General features: G+C 32.8%; 1 long non-coding RNA gene across 1 annotated transcript; it reads right to left on the bottom strand.

Annotated features, from left to right (window-relative positions):
- Positions 1 to 367: 367 nt before the first annotated feature.
- LOC145792405 (uncharacterized) lies at positions 368 to 2,096 on the bottom strand. Its single transcript, XR_014331805.1, has 4 exons — positions 1,929 to 2,096; positions 1,401 to 1,592; positions 1,212 to 1,292; positions 368 to 611 (listed from the first exon to the last, which is right to left on the bottom strand). It is a non-coding gene; the product is annotated as an uncharacterized LOC145792405 (long non-coding RNA).
- Between the last annotated feature and the right edge of the window lie 16,135 nt (positions 2,097 to 18,231).

Here is an 18,231-nt window from a genome sequence, read left to right as displayed (position 1 = left end):
CATTAAACACAAAAGGAGAGTTCTCTATTTTTATAGAGACAGAGCACTTCAACTAAGCCCTCAACTTCATAGTAAAACAGCAAAATCATGAAATTGAACAGTTGTACCAAATTCGAACAACAAAATCATGAAACTCGATGGTTTCCTCAATACACCAATTAAACTCCAAAACAGAACCCTAAAATAACAAAACATTTTGGTTTTATTAACAGACTTTACGACTCTAAAGTATAAACTTCATATCAACACAAAAAATGAAAATAAAAGCATCCTTTCTAAGCAAGTGAAGAAAAAAAAATTTATAAACACAAAATAAAACACACAAACCAAAGGAAGTGAAAAGAGATAGTAATATACTTGCAACAATATCATATAAGAAACGCTTCTCTTTTGAACTCTAAAACAGAAGAGGATAAACAACAGGAAAATAAGAAGAGGAACTGAAGTTGGAGTAAAAGCATACAAAAGAGTTCAAGAGAGATGCATCTCATTCCTACATGGTTTTGCTCCCAAAAAGTTGGAAGGCCCCATGTCTAAAGCTAGCAGTTCATACCATGTGGAGGAGCACCCATGTCTAAAGCCTTCAAAAGATAGCCAAATTTTGCTTCAGCCTGTAGACAAAACAGAGCCCATATTACATATGGGTCAATAGTTTCTAGATTTAACATTCGGCTATTCCTTTCCTTGGGAGCAATAAGTATTAACACATCAATCTAAGGAAATTCAAAAGTTCCAAGTGGTGTCCAATTGGAACTCACCTTTAAATGGTAAATATATGTGGCTGTATCTATCATTTCAAAAATATTTTAACTAAAAAGAAAATAAAAATCAAAAAGTAGTGTGCAAACCACAGTGATCTACCCAAAACTTGCCAGGAACTATTTTCCAAAGTGCCAACATCACATGTGTTTCAATTCAATGTAGTGTGCACACCACAGTGATCTAATATCTTGAAGAATTGGACAATGCATGAAAATATATATCAGATTGTTAGTAGTACAATGAAAATTTTGGCCCATAGAAGTATGAAAACCATGATAATATTAATATCAGGTAATTCAAAAGATCTACATATACTTTCTCCAATTTGGTACTTACATATTGCATTAGATGGGAATATATAAAAATAATTTACAACGTAAGAGATAAAAAACAGCCCTAGTAATTAATAATTGAGCAACCCAACCAGTATTCATTAAGTGTCTCCTCACCTGCTCAGGGGAAATGCCAACAATTTCCAAAACATTTTCTTGAATCTCACACTTATAAATTCTCAAGCTTTCTCCACCAATCTGATAGCACCACAACAATTAAGTATTGCACCGTTGAATTTCACATGTTAAGTATTGGCAAAAGATCAATATTGCAACTAACAGAGAATAGAGTACATATTTATATACCTCAAAAAAACACTCATCAGTTCTACAGTGAGCAAGAAATTGGGTACCGATGATATGTATACAAATTGGGTACCGATGCTATTAAATAAAATATCCATTATATAATCATTGAAGTGGATTCCACACCAACTGATTGTGTGAATGCTATTTGTTAATTGCTCCTCGTGCAACAAACCAAGTGACAGAACATTCCTGAAAAATGTGAAGTCTTAAAAAAACAATTTTACCCTTATCATTATATGAACAAAGGTATTATATTAAAATAGTCATTATATATACATAGAGATAGAAAACTAATTACCTCACATTAATAGTTTTCAATGCATGCATTTTATGGGATTTTGGTTTTCATGTTTTAATTATGTTAATTTATTAGTTCTTGAAATATGAAATCTATGCTTCAATTAAAATATTTGTTGACCAAGTAGCACTTTTTACTCTGTTAACTTGAAAGCTATTTTTAGAATTGGATTTATAACTGACAAAGTGATGAAATAAGAATACACAAAAAGAAAAGGAAAAGACTACCTCTAAGAAGCCAGCCTGATAAAGGATTGCCCGCACATTTTCTGACATAAAATCAACTCCTAGAACTGTGATATATTGGCAACCAGCTTTTACCATCTTGACAGCCGAATCTGCCATAACCTGCGAATCAAATAGATGGATGTGAGGCCAGTGCTTCTGGGCAGCAGTTAAGACCCCTTGGACCTCAGGATCTATGTAAATAAAAATAGTAGAAATTATTTTTTGCATAGCATAACAATTAGAATCGATTTCATAGCAATTAGAATCGATTTCATCCCAAAAATATGCATAGCAATTAGAATTGATTTCATCCCAAAACCCAAAAAATGAGAAGAATCCAAGACAACAGAGGTCAGCGAGACCCGAAATTAGATGCAAAGAGATAGTAATCGTGGTCAAAAATAATGAAAAGGGGCAATTGTCACTGCGAAAACATCATGATTTCCAAATTAGTATCTAAACATCATGAAAAAGCTTTGGGGGCAGGCATGTCTAAGAATTGTATATGGGCCTATATGACTTGAAATCAATCTTTCTATGATACTTCCCTATTCAATTCTAACAAATTGAACTCATCTTGGTAACCAATGGTGTTCTAACAATATGTTAAAAATACAATTTTATTTTCCCTACTAAAAAAAAGGAACTAGAGGAACTGCATATGTAAAAGATGGTGCCTGGGCAGGCATTGCTGATGGATAAGATGACTGAGACGGCATCCATGATGTCGAAGGGGTACCAAGGCTGGAAGTGCTCAATAAGCCTGCTGGAGCTGCCACATTTGGTAGAGCACCATGCAAGGATGCCATGGACGGAAACTACATAACAGGAAACACAGAATACATCAGATTAAATCCTTCTTTTGAAATTTTTTTTTTGCGATGTGACTGCTAAAATTCTTTAAAATAGAAATCAATCAATGCGCAAGATTCAAATTTAACTGACAATGACATACTATTATGTAACTAATTAAGCAAACCAAAAAGGGAAGGTTAAATTACAATCTAATCAGATATCTTATATGCAGGTGCTTTAATCAGAGCCCTATTTAATCAATCACACTCAAAAATCAATCTTCCTGTCAATAAATCATTTCCAGTCAACTTTTCTATTCTACTTTTCTGAAATGACCATAAATGTGAGCAGCATGCACACAAAACCATGTAAGCAAACATTGCAGATTTCCTTCTTTTAAAAAAATCTATATATACAGTATATATGTTTTGGTGACTCTATTTAATAGATTATCTCTCCTGTGTAAAAAAAAGTAATAAACTAACATAAAAGTAATAAAAAAAGTAATGTACCCACAAACACATTACACACCTCAGATCTGCACAGAGATCTTCCTTCCACCCACTTTAATTAAGTCAAAACAAACCAATAATTGCAATGTATTACCTCTCCTGTGTATACAGTTACGACATGGGGTGTAAAGTCCACTCCTGCTGTGTTTGCGAACAACTCCCCTTCACAGATCATCAAGGTATCAAATGTGAGGTAAAAACCTAAAGTAAATCAACCCCATTTCTATTAAAGTGGATAATTAATCCTCAGTACCAACATTTTCTTTAATTATCACTCATATCAATTCTGTCTAAGAAAAAGGCATTTACAATGTCAGGCACAAAAATTTAAAGAAAAATATTTTCAACAAATTTTCACAGCATCACCTGTTCATAGAATCATTCTACATAAACCACAACCACAATTTATTATTATTATTTTTTCTTTTAATTGTCTGAGAATCAAAATCCCAAACGATAGTGGGAACCAAAAAAATAAAAAATAAAATTAGTAATTTGTTAAGCTAAAATTGAAGATTTACAGTTTCATCAAATTGGGGATTCTCTACGTTTGCTTTGGGAAGACATGGTGGCTAACTCATCATACTCTCGACGGTGGAGGACCGAGGCACCGTAGAGGGTTGAGACACCTAGGCCAACAACCAGTTCACAGAAGCTGTTTGATTAGCAAGCCAAAAAATAAAAGAATAAATAATACAGAGTTTTGAACCTCAACCTGACTGCTCAACAATTTTTGTCACACACTCAACTCTAAAACCCTAACCCAAAATTATAATAAATACCTCTAAACTCTGAACTTCTCGAAAGCCCTCCTTAAAGGCCTCTTACATTACATCTAAATATATAGCAAAATTATAAGACACCTCACAACAATGTTAGAAGACATACCTCATATGTCAAGACACCGACGGATGAACCGGGCTGGCGAATAGTAACATTAGAAACAGTGCCATTGGCAGAGAGGACGCAAATTCCTGGAGGACCCTTTTGAGAAAATGAAAGAATCTTTGCTGCAACATCCTGAAAAAAAAGTAATAAACTAACATCCAATTTTCATAATGTACCCACAAACACATTACACACCTCAGATCTGCACAGAGATTTTCCTTCCACCTACTTTAATTAAGTCAAAACAACAATGTAAAAACAATCTTCTTTTAACATGTTAAGTATTGGCAAAAGATCAATATTGCAACTAACAGATATCTAGAGTACATATTTATATACCTCAAAAAAACACTCATTAGTTCTACAGTGAGCAAGAAATTGGGTATCGATGATATGTATACAAATTGGGTACCGATGCTATTAAATAAAATATCCATGATATAATCATTCAACGGTGCAATAATCAAAAATCTTCTTTTAACATACAATGTAAAAACAACAATTTAACAATTTATTATGGGATTTTGATTATATTCGATTGTTGTTACATTGTATGTTAAATCTTCTTTTGGGAGTACTTCAGTGTGTCCGAATCAATGTTTACATTGTATGATAAATCTTCTTTTGGGATTTATCTGAATTTGAACTTTAGTGTGTCTTTGTTGTTGTTACATTGTATGTTAAATCTTCTTTTGGGATTTTGATTATATTCGATTATTTTAAGAGAAATTAAAATAGCCTTTAGTATCAATTTTTGGTACATTGTATGTTATCATCATAATTTTGAGAAAAACGAATACAAAAAAAATTCACTAAATATACGTATGTGAAATTCACGCATGTAGGCTCATATTTTGTCTTATATCGGTGTCTCAAACATATTTTGTGAATTTAAACTTTTTAAAAATGATAACCAATGTAGTTAATTTATAAATAAAGACACACAAAAAAAAATGTCCGAATTAATGTTTAAATGTTTCAATCACAAAAATTAATGTTGAAATTAATTAATTAATTATAAAATTAGAGATTAGAGATTAATTAATTAGATTAGAGATTAGAGATTATAAAATTAGATTAGAGTTTAGTAAAGACTAAAGATTAATTAATGTTTCAATCAAAAGATTAGAGTAAAGATTATCCAAAGACTAAAGATTAATTAATGTTTCAATCAAAAGATTAGAGTAGAGATCATTATCAGTAAAGACTAAAGATTAGAGTAAAGATTATCCAAAAATTAAAGATTAGAGTAAAGATTATCCAAAGATTACCCAAAGATAGAAATATAAATACTAAAGAAAAAGCCCAGGTTTGCTCACCTGAATTCGTATGAAATCCACTCCTGCATAGCCATTGCTTTATCATACTCACTTGTGCATTGTTTCTTGTACTTTCCAAATGGATTAAGCCCAGGACTGATCATCTCTACAATTGCAGCAAGCACGTACATTGAGTCACCCACTATCGGTGCACCACAGGCAGCCAATTGTGCTCGAATCTGCATCGCATTTCAAAATGAGGCTTTGCAAAGCAAAAAAATTAAAATCTTGAAATTTGCTGTTTGTCTGGCAGTAAAGCCATCTTCTGCATGATGCATTTAGAACTGCAAGCTACTAACTTTTTTCTTTTTCTATATTTGAAGTGAAGTTCTTCATTTTCTTAATTTGATTCATTAATAAAACTGATAAAAAAAGTCGAGCAAATTGTAACCACTTATAATTCTTCACTGCCACAAACCAGATGTGATAAAAATAATGGTCACAAACACACGCTGTAATTCTAAATATCATAGCTTGTGATTGCTATAGATGAGGGAAACAGCATCAAACAAACCAAAAAAGACACAAATAAAGTACCTGATGCGTTCGACCTGTCAAAAGGTTTATTTTGCATTCATATGCAAACTCTTTTAAAGGCCACCCACAGTCCTCAACACAATACTTCTCTTCAATTACAGAGTTCGGCCATGCAACCTTCTTGCAATCCAAGACCTCAAGTTGGCACAAATGCCATCCCTTAGAGAAATCTGCATGCCATAACAATTTTGTGATTGATCCGGTAAGAAAAGGAGGTAGATAAAGATGTTTTTCGCAAAATAAAGTCTTAGAAAGATGCTTTTCAGCAATTATTCATCAGCATTGTATCCTCTGCAAAGTCCCATCACTTCTCATTGATAGATGAGAAAAAGAAGTTCAAAATCATCCACTTCCTCTGTCTAATTCATGCAAGAGATAAGGAGGAAGCAAAAAATGAAAGTACTTTACAACAGAAATTAGAAGATAAGTCAAAATGAAGCTCCTACATGAAATCCACCATTGTTCCCTTTTGCGGGCATACGCTAGAACGGCATTTAAAATACCTATGATTATTAATACCATACCTAGAACGGCATTTTAGGTGAATCAGTGGGCCAATCTCCATCATTGCAACATTAATTTGTAGCTCTGTTTTTGTTGCTTCAGTTCTGTTTTTGTGTTCTTCAAACTATGATTCAATGATTAAAAAACAGTGATTGATCATTAGAATATATACAAAAACAGAGCTACAAATGGAATAAATGGGTTTCATTAAATTTAATGTTCTTCACTGTTTTCCTTTCATTCACTTGATTTTCCTATTAAGAAACTTAAATTTATACAAAAACAGAGCTACAAATGGAATAAATGGGTTCCTTTTTGTATATAGAATAAATGGGTTTCACTTGGTATTTCTTCACTGTTTTTCAATCACTGTTTTATCAGGTGAAATCAGGTTTCCTTTCATTCACTGTTTTATAAGGAAAATCCACATGTTCTTCAAACCCACAAAATCAAGTGAAACCCATTTATACACTGGACTATACATACATGTATATATACACTGGACTATACAAAATCAAGTGAAACCCATTTATACACTGGACTATCAAGTGAAACCCTTTTCAGGTTTCGGGTCTATATCACTGCTCGATTCGTTGTCCAATGCAGCAGAGAACAATGTCTCCATTTCAATATTCACCAGAAAAATGAAACCCATTTCAGACCCAAAACTTTCAAAAAATTTAAATTTAAATCCATTTAAGAAATCAAAAATCAGAAAAATGCTCGATCAATCCATTTAAGTTGGAAGATCAACCCACATGTCAGGTAGGTTGATTATTCTGCCCTGTCACTGACTATATGCAAGCTCCTGACCCTGTTTGGTTGCTGAGAAAACGAAGGGAAAAAAATGAAATTCGGTTTCAAGATTAACAAAGATATACAGCATAGTGGTATTGCACTCTACTCATTCAAACAGAATTTTTTTGGCATTCTTGATCCAAACAACGAAGAATGAAACAGCTAATTTTTGGCATTCTTCTAATTTTCCTAATTTTCTTCTAACAAACAGAAGTAAAATAAATAATAAACAATCAAATGCGAGAAACAGATGAATCCAAGAAGAAATTAACCTTTGCATTCCAACACACATTCAAACAATCAAATGCGAGAATCAAATGCGAGAAGCAAGAAATTAACCTTTGCATTCTAACACACATTCAAACAATCAAATCCAAGAAGAAGAAGCTCATTGATAGATGAATCCAAACCCTCCCGATCTTCCTTCTTAGCCAATAACTTGACCTCCTGAACCACATGCCTTATCGCATCATCAATCGCATTTCTCTCCTCACCGCTCACAACAGATCCAAGATCTTCCATAAATCTCTTCACCGTCCTCCGCCGTAGATCTCTGGCGTCCATGATCTCCGCCGTCAATCGCAATTCCTGTCGGCCTTGACTTCTCCGCCGTAACTCAGCCGGAACACCCATTATGGTAGAGAGAGAGGATGACACAATGAGGAGAGGTGGTTGGTCTTTGGTCGTCGCACGGTAGAGAGAGAGAGAGAGAGTTCAAAAATTGAAATGAGAGAGAGAGAAGATGGTACCTGTGACAGAGAGGAGAGTTTTGGACCATTACATTTTGGACCGTTGATGCTCAAAGACATCCTAACCATTGAGATTTAGATGAAGTAATTTAAACCATTGGATCAAAATGTATCTCACATACATTTTGATACATTTTTGAAATCCCTCTTGCCTTATTATATAGATTTTAACAATTACACCAAACAGCACCATTATATAGTGATTGTAAGTTTTGTCAATTTTTAATGTGTTTAGTGTTTGAATTCTGAGCACATGGGTTCAATATATTTCAACTACGCAGCCTAAACTATTATGGATTAGATGAAAGGTGTTCAAATAAATAAATAAGATACAAGCAAAGCAATCCACAGATAAATTTAATAAAAAAAAATTATTTTTTATTTTTTTACTTTTTTTTTAAAACTAATCCTTTATTGATTAAATTTCTTACACTTGTAAGTTCGATTCAACAAAATTTTCCCATCTTCTCAATTAGTTCACAATTTTTGTTTGTTTTTTTTTTTTCAACCATCATTTCTAAATAGATCATGAATAACAATGTTACAAGCACAAAAACTAGACACATATATCTTACAAATGGTAGGTTCTATATCATGTGGACTCTACCTCTTGTGAAACATGTCGCATTCTGTGTTTGGTCTAGATTTATATTTATTGAGTAGTCAATAATAATCAATAATATATCAACAAGAAAATCTTAAAATCATAAATAAATAAATAAATAACAATAACTAATAATAATAGTTTAGAGAGAATATAGCCTCTGAGATTTATTTAAAACATGATAAGTTGCACAATAGTGACAAATGGAGGTGTCGAGTCTATATTCAATTGCCTAAAAAATATATGAAAATAATATAGTACTAATAAATGTATGTTGTTTGTAATGAATCTATATGTGAATAGTGGTCCTCCACATATAGGACTACGCCCATTTACCAAGGGACATGCTTATGCTTTTGAGATATGTCCCTTTGATTTGTGTATTTACACTGAATGACCGTGAGGTTTGACCTTTCTTATAAAAATTAAAAAGTTATTATTTTATTTGAGTGGTATTATTTTATTTAAGTTATATTACTTTTCTATTACATTATTTTAAATTTAATTTATATTTTATAAAAAAATTAAAAAATACAATTATTTAGAACCTCTCAAACAACCCTTAAAATATAGTCATTTATATAAAGTTTGTATCCTTTACTAATATTTGATTAGATCTGTCAAGTGCACCATTAGGAGATTTTTAATTTTTTTCCCTCTTGTAGGTTTTATACCTTCAAAAGAGAATTTGTATTTGTTGTAGAAAGGTTCGTGATAGTTTGAGAAGGGGGGTTAGATTTTTAACTTTTTGACTATTTTAGTTTAAGGTTAAAAAGTCTCGTTTGAGAATGGTTTTTTTTACTTTTTGTGACAGAAATAATGTAATGATCATGAGTTAGATATAATGTTTTATCTTATTGAATTAAAAAACTTATTTTATCTTTTTATCCCTAAAATAGTCCCAAACCCAACCTAACCCTTCTTCCAAAAAAAAAAAAAAAGCCTAGAAATGCATGTTTTACGTCATTCCTATAATATCTTTTGCTTAGGAGTAGTAATGAGTTAGGGAAGCCCACGAACCGTGGCATGGTTAGAAAATTAAATTAGAGAAAGCACTTATTAATTATAATATTAAAAAAATTATAAAAATATTTCACGTAAGTTTTTACGATTGATTTCGAGAAATATCAAAAAAATAATATTATTTGTAACTAGTGTATCACGGACAATACAAAAAAAATATAAATATAAGTCTTAAAATAAATTATATAATGATAAATTATTTTTTTATATAAAATTTGGTTAAAATTTCAATATAATGGAAATACCACATCATCATTAGTATGTAATATCACTACCTAATAGTAAATAAACACATAAAGGGTGAACCTCACAAGTCAAATGTAACTAACAATCCAATAAATTTTTATCTTTATAGTTTATAGTGAGATTAATTATATTTACATTTTAATAATAATGATATCACCGTTACATTCAAAAAATTTCATAAAATTTTCATTTATACTTTATAGTAATCTTTTTATTTTCAATCAAAATAACCATTATTATTGTCCTAATTTTTAAAATGTTATTGATATTTTACTTTAATAATATTTTAATAATTTTTTTATTTAAAATATTTTCTTTATGTTTAAAAAAAAAAAAAATTCCAAAATACGGAAGCACGTGACCCATGGTCCCTCGCTCCCTCTGCCTCTACCCGTGAGCCAACCCTTTTGCATTTGTGTGGGCCCATGGACCAGCCTAGCTAGCCATTAATAATAAAAGAATAAATTACAAATACATTTTTTGAGATTTTATTAAAATACGAATCGTCTCATGTGATTTTAAAAATTATATTCTACTCTTTGAGATTTTTAATTTCATAACAAATTATCCATTTTATTAATAAATCATTAAGTCAATTAACAACTTTTAATGATGTTAAAAATATGTTTTAATTAATAATTTAGGTAATTTTATTATTATATAAGAAAGCAATTATGAATTTTATTTTTTCAGTTAATTCTATTAAATAAAAAATTATAATAAGCGAATATTTGTAATTTTTCAAACTCCAGGATCTAATCTGTATTTTAAATAAATTTCAATGAATGTATTTGTAATCTACCCATAAAAAAGTGATTTGTTTTTATTTCATTTATTTAGGCATATGTTTTTAATGGATTGTGGATTAAACTAGTCAAAGAATTTTAAAATTTTCGCTACTTGTGATATATATATATATATATTAGATTCGAACTATTTGTGATATTAATTGTAAAATTTGTAATAATCTTATTCAATTAGTTGAGCCTTACAATATATTGTTTGTCAATAGGTTAAAATAGTTAAAAAATTAAAAAAATTATTATAAATTGTCAGATCACTCTCTCTTTTTCTAAATATCTTTTAAAAAACAGTAATGATCCAGACCCCCACCACTCTCACATACACGAGCGAGAGGAGGACAAAAAAAAAAAAAAAAGAACCAATCAGCATTCATTAGGGGGTGGTAGGGGTCACCCCCAGTGGGAGTCTCTCTCTTTTTTCTAAATAATTAAAAAATAATTAAAATAATCAATTTCTAGAGTTTGGATTAAAATTAGTCATGACATTAAAAAAAAATTATTTTATTAAAGGAAATTGCTATAGTTGGCAATGGCAAATATAATAGCACCTTTGAAAATTTATTAAATAATTTTGAAATATCGTGTGATACGTGATATTTCACAATGTCACATGATAATTTAGAGTGCCTAATAATTACCCAACATTTTGAGTGAAATTGTTCTGGAATCGTTGAGACCCGGGAAGACGCAGCATTCATTTGCTGCAAATGCTCAATGACTTTGTTTAGGAAAATGATTGGTAGCTCGAGAATTTTTTGCTTGAGTGGCCCGAACATTTTCTCTCTCCTCTCTTCCTTTCCTTTCCTCTCCTCTCTATCTCTTCTCCTCTCTGTCTCTATTCAAACAATCTCTGCACTCTCACCTCTCATCTCTCATCCCCCATCCCTCTCTCTGATTTGGGTTTGATTTTTTAATTTTGATTTTTTTTTCCTTCTCTGAAACTTTTTTTTTTTTCTTGCTGAGTTTGATGAATCTCTTCCTCTTCTTCTTCAACTTCATGAATCAAACCTACTTTGCCTGTTCCAAAAAAAAAAAAAAAAAAACCATTTGCAGAACTCTATGAACCAAAAAAAAAAACCAAGCTGAACTCGAGTCAGAACATGAGATGCCATGTCTTCTTCACTACGAAAATCAAGGGATTCTTAGACAAAACTAAACTTGCAATGCATACATATACATATACATATACATACAATTAATGGATATATATATGTGGATTATCCAAAGTCTAGTGTGAAGATTAATAAAAAGCAGAGAGGGAGAGAGAAATTGACCATGAAGTCAAAAATCCACCTAATTAATAAAGAAGATTAATTTGGAATGTGAGAAGTTTACAATTTTCAAAACCCACCAACCCATGCAATATAAAAACACACATACATATATACATACATACATATATATAGACTTAAATAAAATCAAATATATGTAAAATAAGTTGAAAATTCTCCAAAATTAAGCATCAAAAATCCCAAACCAAACCCTACCCACAAATCTCATTTCCCATTTCATTCCAGAAATCTTATTATTGCACAAAATCAGCAAACACAGAGAGAGAGAGAGTAACTATCCACGAAGAGAGAGAGAGAATAACAAGCCAGATGGTGATGGTGATCTTGAGGAAGATGAACCTGTGTGTTAATTTTGGTCATAAAGATTCCAAACGAAGAATGAGGGAGAGTGAAGCTCTGTGTCTTCTTCTTTCCAAAAGACAGAACACCAAACAACACAGGAGAAAAAAAAAAAAGAAAAAAAAAGAGGTACCAAAACGACGTCGTTTTGGTACCTCGAGCCACTCGAGCCATGCCACTTTCGAGCTACCTAGCGAGGTCGCTTTGTTTAATTGTCAAGATTTTATTCACCGATGGTCCAAATTATAGTCTGATTTTATTCATATTTTTGCATATTTATTTTTCAATGAACAAAATATAATTTTTAATAATAAATAACACTGACTACAAGAAGGTAAAATATAAGTGCACGTAAGTTGGTCAAGACATGGACAGAACTAGGAAAAGATTATGGGAGTCATGACCCCCTTGTTTCTGTGTATTATTGTTTGCCATAAAACTTTAAAAATACATATTATTTTATATATAAAATAACCCCCACTATAAAAAATATATATGTCATTCTTTTTTCATCTTGAATTCTCTTTCTATTTTACATCAAAAAAACTTATTCATCCTATTAAAAATTGCTTCTATGATATTTAAATTTTTTTATGTATATATAATTTATACATCATACATACGTACATGTGTGTTTTGTGTATATGGTGAAAAAAATTATTTTTCTTTTGACCCTTTCGATAATGAAATCCTGGTTCTGTCCCCGGGTCCAGACACCTCTTATCATTGAATTAAAATATATATATAAGAATGCTATGGACATATCCTTAAAAGTGTGTATATCATATACAAGTCATGACATTTATAATGTTATTTATCATAAATGTCATAATTAGGTTTTTTAAGCACAATTAAAAAAAAATAAGTTATACCAAACACCACATAGATATAGCTAAATAATTTTTAAATCATGATCAAATTAATATCATAACCAATTTCACAATTACGTATAATCAAAAAAAACTTTTAAACCATAGTTAAATTAATATTGTAACCAACTTCAATTATAACTATCACAATGTGTATAATTCAGTTAAATCATAACTTATTTGGTTAAAATTCTCAAAAATTATTTTTAAATTGATTTTCATTTGTTTTTATTAAACTTTTTTCTTTTTTTTTTTTTTTGAAACGAGCAATGCTAGAGTTACCAGCAAAATTACCAAAATACATGTGTGTATCTGATAATTTTGTTGGTAAATTCAGCATTTTCCTTTTGGAGACATCCAAAATAAGATGTTTTTCGGTTTATTGACTTATTTATATTATATCACCTCTCTATTTTTTTACACGTCTTTTATAATAAGTTAAAAAGTCAAAAAATAAGTCATACCCAAAATTAGTAAATATATATTTTTTTTATTTTGTAGATATATCAATACTATATGTATCTAAAAAGTTTTTTAAAAAATAACTAAAAACAATCGAAAACTTGGGGAAAAAAAATGTACAAAGTTTTTTGTTCGAATTTTCACTTATTTTTAGTAAATTTTTAAAAATATTTCAACAAATTTGTTTTACGGTACATCTAAACAACTAAAAAAATATGAAAAACTGCTTAAAATATAATAATAAAAAATACTAAAAATACACAAAAACTTGACTTAGAGCAAACCTTCAATAGTTTGTCATTGAAAAGTGATACTCCAATTGTTGAATATGGCAGCTGCCAAATGTGCCAACTCAGCCAAAACCAACCGTTTCCTTCCCTCCATCTCTCTTCATTCCTCTCTCCTAGCAAAACAGATAATTTTTTGCAAAACCAAATTCACCAAAAAAATTTTTTTTAACAAATTCACCAAAAAAAATTGAACCAACGAACCGGTCAACCCGGGGCCGATCCGCCGGGCTATCCGGCTCGAATTTTATTTTATTTTTTAGTTTTTTCTTTCTTTCTTATTATATATATATATATATATATATATATAAAATATAAGAATATAAGAAAATTTTAATTTGAAACTCTTTTTCAAGGGTCTCCTCTTGTGAGGAATCTCATTAAGAGCTTGATGAAATTATTGTGAAAGTCTTCACCTATTTATAAAAAAAAAAATTCTTTCAAAGAGACTCAAGAAATCCATGTGAGATTCAGGCTTCGTTTGGGAAGCCATGGTTTGGGCTTTTTTGGCTATTTTAGCCACAAAAAACAAAATAGGCTATTTTAGCCATAACAAACAAAACATCACATCTAACCCATAATCATTACATTCTTCTCTCATAAAAAAACTCAAAAAAGCCAAAAAGCCAAAAAGCCATTCCCAAACCAAGCTTTTAAGCCCAGGCTAAAATAGCCAAAAAAGTCAAAAAGCCAAAAAGCCAACCCACTTCCCAAACGGAGGCTCAATCAAATGTATTGGAGGGAATATTAAAATTTTGATATCCCTCCAAAATTTTTGCTCTCCTTTCAATCAAATTATTTGAATTAAAATCATATAGAGGGAATATTAAATATTTGATTTCATCTTCCAAAATTGAAATTAATAATATTTCAAAATATATTATTATATTTTTCAGTAAAAAAAATAATAGGACAAATATTTAAGATAATTTAATATTTTTAATTTATAATTTTATTACTTATATTTTTATTTAAATATAATTTTAATATATTTATTACGTCACGGTTCGATTCCGGTTCAACCCAACGGTTGAATCGGTGACCCGTCCACCCGATCCCTTTTTCGGTTTCGCTTACCGGTCCGGTTTTTAAAACATTGGTACCCATCTTCATCTTCTCCTCAGAAAAGCTATTTGAATGAGTGATTCCAAGGATTTGGGGTTAGGGTTTCAAAATTGAAGATAGATATCTAGTTTAGGGTTTCAAACTCTTTCTCTCTATTTATCTTTCATTGTTTGTCTGTGATCTTTGTGGAGAAGAGGGTTAGAGCTTTGTGATCTCTAAAAATATTGAGAAGACGAAGAAGTTGGGAATGATGAAATCCGGGTAGAATTATAGGTGGGCTTCATTCGAAGCTGAGTTTGGTGTAAGGTTCAACCAATAGACAACTGGTTGGAATCGTTGATAAGTTGGAGGACTGAAGAGTCCAAATGTAACAACCCCAACCCATGATTAACGTTAACCCATACTTAATTATGCCTAATAAGTAATTAAAGTGAAATTTTGCATCATACGTTGCCTTATTTGTGTTTATATCTGTTTAATGTAGAAAGATCTGTTCATGTTTTCGTTTCGGTTTACGAATTAAAGGCCTTATCGGCATCCGATTCAGAAATTGACTTGGTTTTTGTGTTAATTAGAGTCCGAACTATAGTAGCCAGAACCCAATTCGCGCCCTCTTCGAGAAGGGGGGCGCGCGGAGAGAGTTCAGACGGTCTACAGTTTCTAGTGACTCTGCTAGGGATTTAGAGAACTTGACTCGAACTCATGATATGCTGTTTTGTCTACACTTGTGTGTTTCTTTGCATTGCATTTGCATTGGTGCGCTTAAGTCACAGTGTTTGCCATCTGCTACTCCTGAACAGTTTGCCGGAGGCTTACTTAGAAAAGCATGCCATAAAGATGACTGGTTACGAGCTCTGCCATGATGGGAACACAAACCTCGGTTTTACCGAGGCACCCTTCTTGACCATTCGACCTAGTTGCATATCGAAAGCCATATTCCAAACTAAGACATGTTGCTTACCCGAATGTAGGTGGTTTGAAACCACATGCGTGCGTAATGAGCTCCTGACAAAATAGGACAGGGAAACCTTACCCCACCATAGGAGTGTTTTGGCTCTCACATGCTTGATATGTGCTGTTAGGGTGCGTCCTTACAGGGAATGCATGTATCAGTTGCAAGTCTGGGTATCAGCCTGAGGGTATTAGATTTGAGGCAGAATTTTAGGCAGAATTCAGTAGAGAGTGCAGTCATTCAGCTACGCTCATATTTGTTCTAGTGAAATCAGGCTGAGATGCTGTCTGTTTTCTTCTTTTGCACGGTAGTCTTGGAACCATAGCTTTAGAAAGCTCCAATATCCCTCGAGTACACCAGACTTGTGTTGATAGACTTTATCAAGTCAGAGATTCAGTTCAAGGGCAACTAGTGTATCATTTGCCAGTGGTAAGGCAAAGAAGGCCCAGTCAAGCACAAATCACCAGTTCAACAGTCTCTAGTTCAGCGGTCACTATCTATATCACCTGTACGCAGTTGGGCTCAGTTTCCTGTTTCCACCTCAGAAAGAGAAAACTCACTAGATCTGATAGATCAGCCCCCTTTAGTCAGTATGAGTATGGAAGACATGATGCGTCAGCTCCAACAAACTATGGAGGCCATGCAGCGGGATGCTGCCCACCAAGCGAAGGTTACCGCCCGCCAGACCGAGGTCGTGGCCCAGCAGGCCGAACTCATTGCCAGGCTTCAACAACAGTAGCAACAAACACAACAAGGAACAACTTTTGCGTCCCACCCACCTCCAGTAGAAACTCCTGCACTAAGGGCTCATGTCCCTACCGCCAATGCCCAGGAGAATACAGATGTCCCAGTGGATCCCACTCCACCTCAGACTTCCAAAGCACAGGCCTACCCAATTGAGGCCCCTTTCGAGGTCAAAGTAGATCCAACTACATTAAAAGTGAACAAGCTTGAAAAGCTGTTCAAGAGGGCTCAAGGCATTAACTCCATTCCAAACATAGAGGATGGTTGCACGGATTCGACAGTGACATTGCCAGACCGGTTCAAGATGCCACATATAGACCATTTTGATGGTTCTGGAGATCCTATGGTACATCTGCGGTTGTTGTCATGACCCGAACCTGCCCCCGTGGGTTGAGGACATAATCGACCAGTAATCATGAGATTACCTACGGCCTCAAACCAAACCAAATGTATGCTAACAGAGTTAATAGGGGCCAAACGGAAGCAGTTTAAAACTTTGTCCATAGAGCTGTGCTTACATGGCACATCATAACAAACCATACATATGCATATTAATAACTCACAACAAAATGTGTAGTACACAAGATCTGTACATACAGGATCATATAAGTCTAAGTCAGCCCAAGAAAACTATGTATAACATATTCAAAGGCTTCGCCCACATGGAAAAATAAAACAGAATGACAAAAAGGCGAAGACGGGGATCGTGCGTGAGACGCGAGGGCTGACTCTTCAAAACCTTTGTTGTTCCTCACAGACTTCACTGGGGCCGGGTTTGGACTTCACTTGGCTCACCTACAAGCACATGAATGAGCGTGAGCGAAAACCCAATGAATAATTTCAAATAAAGGAGTTATACAAACGGTATGTAGAACAACATGCTTCAAACGGCCTTAGGCCCAATTCATATTTTCATTTATGTCAAACTGACCTTTGGCCCATTCATTTATTTGTATCAAACTGGCCTTTGGCCCATTCATTTATTCATGTCGAAATGCCTTCTGGCCCATTCATTCATTCGTGTCAAAACGGCCTTTGGCCCATTCATTCATATCAAAACGGCCTCTGGCCCATTCATTCATGTCAAACGGCCTCTGGCCCATTCATTCATGTCAAAACGGCCTCTGGCCCATCCATTCATTCTTGCCAAAACGGCCTCTGGCCCATTCACCCATTCTTGTCAAAACGGTCTCTGGCCCATTCACTCTATCATTCAAATCAAACTGGCCTTTGGCCCATTCATTTGGCATAGCAACATTGTCCACTAATCGAATCAACGAACTTATAAAACTTACATAGAAGTAAGTAATTTGGACAACAACATATTTCAGATATCTTTGTTAAGATATTACTCACAGTGATCGGTTGGTTAGTTTGCCCTGGAGCTCGACCCTACACATTCCATGAACACAAAAGGGTCACAAACAATTCAATCCGTTCTAAATTCACATTTTCCTCTTTAGGCTTCATTATTATCCCTTTAACTCAATTACAATGCTCAATGCATGCCTAAGA

This window comes from Camellia sinensis, chromosome 6 (assembly GCF_055761805.1).
Source record: "Camellia sinensis isolate YWXY chromosome 6, ASM5576180v1, whole genome shotgun sequence".
NCBI classification, from domain to species: Eukaryota; Viridiplantae; Streptophyta; class Magnoliopsida; order Ericales; family Theaceae; genus Camellia; species Camellia sinensis.
The sequence above is the reverse complement of the archived record's forward strand: the minus strand, read 5'-3'. Positions and strand labels throughout refer to the sequence as shown.